Source organism: Phyllobates terribilis, unplaced genomic scaffold (genome assembly GCF_046119375.1).
Source record: "Phyllobates terribilis strain yellow unplaced genomic scaffold, ASM4611937v1 Scaffold_31__1_contigs__length_13893835, whole genome shotgun sequence".
NCBI classification, from domain to species: Eukaryota; Metazoa; Chordata; class Amphibia; order Anura; family Dendrobatidae; genus Phyllobates; species Phyllobates terribilis.
This window is the reverse complement of record NW_027362791.1, coordinates 9,987,727-9,996,112: the sequence shown is the minus strand read 5'-3', so window position 1 is coordinate 9,996,112 and position 8,386 is coordinate 9,987,727.

The window sequence follows — 8,386 nt, the reverse complement described above, 5'->3', positions numbered from 1 at the left end:
GCTGGATGGCAGCGTTCTGCTGCGGTCCAGCCTGTCATCTCGATGTAGCAGAGCTGGAGCCATCGTGGGAACCATGGAAAGGTAAGGATGAGGTTGCTTTATTATTTTACTTTTATTGCAGGAGATCGTTGGCTTCAGCTGGAATGGGTGTGACGGTAAGTATGGTTTAATTTAGAACAATAAAGAATTGTGTCTTTATTTCAATTCAAGGACTTTTTTCTGGGTGTTTGTGTTTTTTTTAAATACTTTACTAGAAATTCATGGTGGTCATGTCTAATGTTGGCGTGACCCCATGAATTTCGGGCTTAGGGCCAGCTGATAATGCCAAGCTGGCCTTAACCCCTTTATTACCCAGTGAGCCACCGCACCAGGGCCCTGGATGAGTTGGGTACAGCGCCAGAAGATGGCGGTTCTATGAACGCGCCATTTTCCGGGGCGGCTGCGGACTGCAATTTGCAGCGGGTGGGGCCCAGAAAGCTTGGGCCTCCCTGCGCTGCAGTTTCCAGCCCCCAGCTGCCTAGTTGTACCTGGCTGGACACAAAAATAGGGCGAAGCCCCACGCATTTTTTTTTTCAATTATTTCATGAAATTCATGAAATAATTAAGAAAAAAAGGGCTTCCCTATATTGTTGTGTCCGGCCAGGTACAAATAGGCATCTGGTGGTTGGGGGCAGCCCGTTCCTGCCTGCTGTACCTGACTGGACACAAATATAGGGCGAAGCCCCACATCAATTTTTTTTTAATTATTTCATGAATTTCCTGAAATAATTAAAAAAAAATTGATGTGGGGCTTCGCATTATATTTGTGTCCAGCCAGGTACAGCAGGCAGGAACGGGCTGCCCCCAACCACCAGATGCCTATTTGTACCTGGCCGGACACAACAATATAGGGAAGCCCTTTTTTTCTTTATTATTTCATGAATTTCATGAAATAATAAAAAAAAAAAATACGTGGGGCTTCTCCCTATTTTTGTGTCCAGCCAGGTACAACTAGGCAGCTGGGGGATGGAATCTGCAGTGCAGGGAGGCCCAAGCTTTCTGGGCCCCACCCGGTGCAAATTGCAGTCCGCAGCCGCCCCGGAAAATGGCGCGTTCATAGAAGCTGGATGCTGTACCTGGCTGGCATACAAAAATATGGCAAAGCCCACGTCAAAATTTTTGGGAAAAATTAATTGAAAAATAAATAATAATTTAGGGACTGCATCTTTATTAACTCCTCAAATGTCATTTAGTGTTAAAATAAAGGATTTATTTAAAAAAAAAATTGGGGTGGGATCCCCCATAATTTTAGTCTCTAGCGGAGGTTAAGCAGACGGCTGGGGCAGATGTTTGAAGCCTGGGAAGGGGGTAATACCCACGGAGCTTCCCAGACTACTAATATCAGCCCCCAGCTGAATACCTAGCCTTTACTAGCTATTAAAATGGGGGACCCCCCCAAAAAAATGACGTGGGGTCCCCCCTATTTTAATAGCTAGCAAAGGCTAGGCAGACAGCTGGGGGCTGATATTAATAGCCCAGGAAGGGTGGCATGAATATTGGCCCCCTCCCAGGCTAGAAACACCAGCCGTCAGCTGCCCCAGAAATGGCGCATCCATAGGATGCGCCAACTCTGGCACTTAGCCTCGCTCTTCCACGCTGCCCTGGTGCGGTGGCAGGGGGTAATAGGGCTGGGGTTCATGTCAGCGCCAGCTGCCATGAAGCCCAGGTTAGTAATGATGGGCGTCTATAAGACACCCCCATTACTAACCTACAAAGTGTTAAAAAGAAAAAACACACTACACCCAGAAAAAAATAATTTATTTGAAATAAAACACAGCATTTTATTTAATTCTTAGTTTACAAAAAAAAAAAAATAGTTACCTGTCCACGTTCCTGCGCTGATCTCCCATGCACAGCTGTCACATCTGGAGATGGTGACAGCTGTGCATGGCTGCTGTAAGCTCACACTGCCGGGAACACGTCCGCTCCCGGCAGCGGGAGCCACTGACTGAGGTCACCGGAGTGCATTCAGGCAGCGCAGCTCCGGAGACCTCCTTTACGGCACTGCTGTACCGTGGGAATTTCTCACGATACAGCGGGGCCGTAAAGCAGCTAACCGGAGCAGCGCTGCCTGAACTCCGGTGAACCCGCTTATGCAATGACGGGGCTGCTTTACGGCCCCTTCATTCTAGCGGCGGCAGCGGTTCAGATCGGTCACATTCTATGTGGCTGCTCTGAACTGGAGATCTTCGTGGGACACTCGTGGACTACTACGGAGGGGTAAGGATAAGGTTGTGGTTTATTATTTTAGATTTTATTACAGGAGATCGATGGCTTCGGGGAATTAGGTGTCTAGGTGAGTATAGGTGTAGTTTTTTATTTTTTACTTTATTTTAGGTGGCGATCGGCGGGGACAGGTAATGTATAAACTAATTTATTGTAGGTAACCACTGGCCACCAATGACATGTATTTAAAATGTATTGGGGACACAGTAGGGCAATTTAAATAGCAGGATCAGGCTGATGGGAACTACTGCTCCCATCGAGCTGATCCTGCTGGCACGAGTGGACCGGGGACAGACATAGGCCGATGGGAGTAGTAGTGTCACATCGGCCTATGTCTGCCTGCACGCACACACCCGCAGACATCACACAGACACCCCGCACACATCGCACAGACACCGCGCAAAACCGCACAGACACCGCACACACCCGCACACATCGCACAGACACCCCACACACCCGCACAGACACCGCACACATCGCACAGACACCGCACACACCCCCAGACATTGCACAGACACCGCGCACACCCGCAGACATTGCACAGACACCGCACACATCGCACAGACACCGCGCACACCGGCACACATCGCACAGACACCCACACACACCAATCATGACGGGTCTGGGAGGTGAGGCTGACCTGTGCGACCGTGGGAAAGTTCATATGAGTTCATGCAGTCAAGCATGAACTCACATGAACCCTCTGAGGGCACCGCGGCGACTTCAAATGAACAGCTGATCGGCATCACCTGATACCTCAGCTGTTCATTTGAAATAACCGGCGGGAAAGCGCAGCACAGAACGGGAAAGCCGGCGGTGAAGTCTTTTCACTGTCGGCTTCCCCGCCCGGGTCCTTCGCTCCCCGCTCCTTTGTGCTGCACTCCCCGCCCGGTCCTAACTTACGATCGGGATGGGAGGTGGCGAGGGGAGCGGAGGATCGGGGTGGGAGGCTGCGGGGAAGCAGTATAGGGCTGTGTGATTGTTTAAAAGCCGGCGGCTTTTTACCGCCCGCCGGCTTTTAAACAATCAGGAGAATTCTCCCCCGCTGGGATGGCATTCTGATGACAGGCTGGATCTCAGCTGAGCGCTGCCATCCAGCTTGTCATCCTTCAGAGACACTGCAGAGCGCAGGCATTATGGGAACTTCCGATTCCGGTATTCGATATTGTAAAAGTATCGGAATTAAGTATCGGAATTCCGATACCGCGAATATCGGCCGATACCCGATATTTCAGTATCGGAATGCTCAACACTACTGGTAAGTTCTTGATATTTAGTCATTTTTAGCCAATTTTCTGACTTTTTGAAAATTTCACTTATTGGTGAAAATATCCATTAAATGAGGGAATAATATGTGTGAGGGAACCCCAGGAGAGTTCCAAATGTGTGTGGGTAGAATATATATATAACGGAGGTAAAATTGAAAAAAGTTGAAAAAATTTTTTTGGGACTTAATCATTTTTCCAGTGATTTTCAGACTTTCAGAGAGGGGAAAATGTCAGTGAGCATTCCGATTTCAGTTCCAGAGCAATTCGCCTGATGAGTTCTTGATATTTAGTCATTTTCAGCCAATTTTCGTTTTTTTTGAAAATTTCACAAATGAGGGAAAAATATGTGTGAGGGTAGCCCAGGAGAGATCCAAATGTGTTTGGGTAGAATATATATGTAACGGGGGTAAAATTGAGAAAAATTTAAAAATATTTTTTTGGACTTAGTCATTTTTCTGGAGTTTTTCAGACTTTCAGGGAGGGGAAAATGTCAGGGACCATTCCGATTTCAGTTCCAGAGCGAATTGCCCGATGAGTCCTTGATATTTAGTCGTTTTCAGCCAATTTTTTGACTTTTTGAAAATTTAACTTTTTTGGGAAAATATCCACTAAATGAGGGACAAATATGTGTGAGGGTACCCCAGGAGTGTTCCAAATGTGTGTGGGTAGAATATATTTATAACTGGGGTAAAATTGAAAAAAGTTTAAAAAAACTTAGCGATTTTTCTGACATTTTTCAGACTTTCAGAGAGGGGAACATGTCAGGGAGCATTCCGATTTCAGTTCCAGAGCAATTCGCCTGATCAGTTCTTGATATTTAGTCGCTTTTAGCCAATTTTCTGACTTTTTGAAAATTTTACTTTTTTGAGAAAATATCCACTTAATGAGGGAAAAATATGTGTGAGGGTACCCCAGGAAAGTTTGAAATATGTGTGGGTAGAATACATATCCCACGGGGGTAAAATTGAAAAAAGTTGAAAAAATATTTTTTTGGACTTAGTCATTTTCCCGGCGTTTTTCAGACTTTCAGAGAGGGGAAAATGTCAGTGAGCATTCGGATTTCAGTTCCAGATCAATTCGCCTGATGAGTTCTTGATATTTAGTTGTTTTTAGCCAATTTTCTGACTTTTTGAAAATTTCGCTTTCTTGGGAAAATATCCACTAAATGAGGGAAAAATATGTGTGAGGGTACCCCAGGAGAGTTCGAAATGTGTGTGAGTAGAATATATATATAACGGGGGTAAAATTTAAAAAAGTTGAAAAAAATTTTTTTTGAACTTAGTCATTTTTCCGGCATTTTTCAGACTTTCAGAAAGAGGAAAATGTCAGTGAGCGTTCCGATTTCAGTTCCAGAGCAATTCGCCGGATGAGTCCTTGATATTTAGTCGTTTTCAGCCAATTTTCTGACTTTTTGAAAATTTCACATTTTGGTGAAAATATCCATTAAATGAGGGAATAATATGTGTGAGGGTACCCCAGGAGAGTTCCAAGTGTGTGTGGGTGGAATATATATGTAACGGGGGTAAAATTGAAAAAAGTTGAAAAAATTTTTTTTGGACATAGTCATTTTTCCGCCATTTTTCAGACTTTCAGAGAGGGGAAAATGTCAGTGAGCATTCCGATTTCAGTTCCAGAGCAATTAGCCTGATCAGTTCTTGATATTTAGTCGTTTTTAGCCAATTTTCTGACTTTTTGAAAATTTAACTTTTTTGGGAAAATATCCACTAAATGAGGGAAAAATATGTGTGAGGGTACTCCAGGAGATTTCAAAATGTGTGTGGGTAGAATATATATCCCACGGGGGTAAAATTGAAAAAAGTTGAAAAAAACTTTTTTTGACTTAGTCATTTTTTCAGAATTTTTCAGACTTTCAGAAAGGGGAAAATGTCAGTGAGAGTTTCGATTTCAGTTCCAGAGCAATTCGCCTGATGAGTTTTTGATATTTAGTCATTTTTAGCCAATTTTCTGACTTTTTGAAAATTTAACTTTTTGGTGAAAATATCCATTAAATGAGGGAATAATATTTGTGAGGGTACACCAGGAGAGTTCCAAATGTGTGTGGGTAGAATATATATATAACTGGGGTAAAATTGAAAAAAGTTGAAAAAAAAATTTTTTGACTTAGTAATTTTTCCGGAATTTTTCACACTTTCAGAGAGGGGAAAATGTCAGTGAGCGTTTCGATTTCAGTTCCAGAGCCATTTGCCTGATGAGTTCATGATATTTAGTCGTTTTTAGCCAATTTTCTGACTTTTTGAATATTTCACTTTTTTGGGAAAATATCCACTAAATGAGGGAAAAATATGTGTGAGGGTACCCCAGGAGAGTTACAAATGTGTGTGGCTAGAATATATATGTAACGGGGGTAAAATTGAAAAAAGCTTAAAAACATTTTTTTGGACATAGTCATTTTTCCGGAAATTTTCAGACTTTCAGTGAGGGGAAAATGTCAGTGAGCGGTTCGATTTCAGTTCCAGAGCAATTCGCCTGATGAGTTCTTGATATTTAGTCGTTTTCAGCCAATTTTCTGACTTTTGAAAATTTCACTTATTGGTGAAAATATCCATTAAATGAGGGAATAATATATGTGAGGGTACCCCAGGAGAGTTCCAAATGTGTGTGGGTAGAATATATATATAACGGAGGTAAAATTGAAAAAAGTTGAAAAGTTTTTTTTGGGACTTAATCGTTTTTCCAGTGTTTTTCAGACTTTCAGAGAGGGGAAAATGTCAGTGAGCATTCCGATTTCAGTTCCAGAGCAATTCGCCTGATGAATTCTTGATATTTAGTCATTTTCAGCCAATTTTCGGACTTTTTGAAAATTTCACATTTTTGGGAAAATATCCACTAAATGAGGGAAAAATATGTGTGAGGGTACCCCAGGAGAGTTCCAAATGTGTGTGGGTAGAATATATATGTAACGGGGGTAAAATTGAAAAAAGTTGAAAAAAATTTTTTTTGGACTTAGTCATTTTTCTGGCGTTTTTCAGACTTTCAGAGAGGGGAAATTGTCAGTGAGCATTCCGATTTCAGTTCCAGAGCAATTCGACTGATGAGTTTGTAATATTTAGTCGTTTTTAGCCAATTTTCTGACTTTTGAAAATTTCACTTATTCGTGAAAATATCCACTAAATGAGGGAATAATATGTGTGAGGGTACCCCAGGAGTGTTCCAAATGTGTGTGGGTAGAATTTATATATAACGGAGGTAAAATTGAAAAAAGTTGAAAAATTTTTTTTTGGACTTAGTCATTTTTCTGATGTTTTTCAGACTTTCAGAGAGGGGAAATTGTCAGTGAGCTTTCCGATTTCAGTTCCAGAGCAATTCGACTGATGAGTTTGTAATATTTAGTCGTTTTTAGCCAATTTTCTGACTTTTTGAAAATTTCGCTTTTTTGGGAAAATATCCACTAAATGAGGGAAAAATATGTGTGAGGGTACCCCAGGAGAGTTCAAAATGTGTGTGAGTAGAATATATATATATAATGGGGGTAAAATTGAAAAAAGTTGAAAAAATATTTTTTTGGACTTAGTCATTTTCCCGGCGTTTTTCAGACTTTCAGAGAGGGGAAAATGTCAGTGAGCATTCCGATTTCAGTTCCAGAGCAATTCGCCTGATGTGTTCTTGATATTTAGTCATTTTCAACCAATTTTCTGACTTTTTGAAAATGTAACTTTTTTGGGAAAATATCCACTTAATGATGGAAAAATATGTGTGAGGGGACCCCAGGAGAGTTCAGAATGTGTGTGGGTAGAATTTATATCCCACGAGGATAAAATTAAAAAAAGTTTAAAAAAATTTTTTTTTGACTTAGTCATTTTACCGGCGTTTTTCAGACTTTCAGAGAAGGGAAAATGTCAGTGAGCGTTCCGATTTCAGTTCCAGAGCAATTCGCCCGATGAGTTCTTGATATTTAGTCATTTTCAACCAATTTTCTGACTTTTTGAAAATTTAACTTTTTTGGGAAAATATCCACTAAATGAGGGAAAAATATGTGTGAGGGTACTCCAGGAGATTTCGAAATGTGTGTGGGTCGAATATATATCCCACGGGGGTAAAATTGAAAAAAGTTGAAAAAAACTTTTTTAGACTTAGTCATTTTTCCAGAATTTTTCAGACTTTCAGAAAGGGGAAAATGTCAGTGAGCATTCCGATTTCAGTTCCAAAGCAATTAGCCTGATGAGTTTTTGATATTTAGTCATTTTTAGCCATTTTTCTGACTTTTTGAAAATTTAACTTTTTGGTGAAAATATCCATTAAATGAGGGAATAATATTTGTGAGGGTACACCAGGAGAGTTCGAAATGTGTGTGGGTAGAATATATATATAATGGGGCAAAAATTGAAAAAAGTTGAAAAAAATTTTTTTGGGCATTTTTCCGGCATTTTTCAGACTTTCATAGACGGGAAAATGTCTGTTTTTTTTGGACTTAGTCATTTTTCTAGAATTTTTCAGACTTTCAGAGAGGGGAAAATGTCAGTGAGCATTCCGCTATCAGTTCCAGAGCAATTCACCTGATGAGTTCTTGATATTTAGTTGTTTTTAGCCAATTTTCTGACTTTTTGAAAATTTCACTTTTTTGGGAAAATATCCACTAAATGAGGGAAAAATATGTGTGAGGGTACCCCAGGAGAGTTCGAAATGTGTGTGGATAGAATATATATCCCACGGGGGTAAAATTGAAAAAAGTTTTAAAAAAATTTTTGGGACTTAGTCTTTTTTCTAGAATTTTTCAGACTTTCAGAGAGGGGAAAATGTCAGTGAGCATTCCGATTTCAGTTCCAGAGCAATTCGCCTAATGAGTTCTTGATATTTAGTTGTTTTCAGCCAATTTTCTGACTTTTTGAAAATTT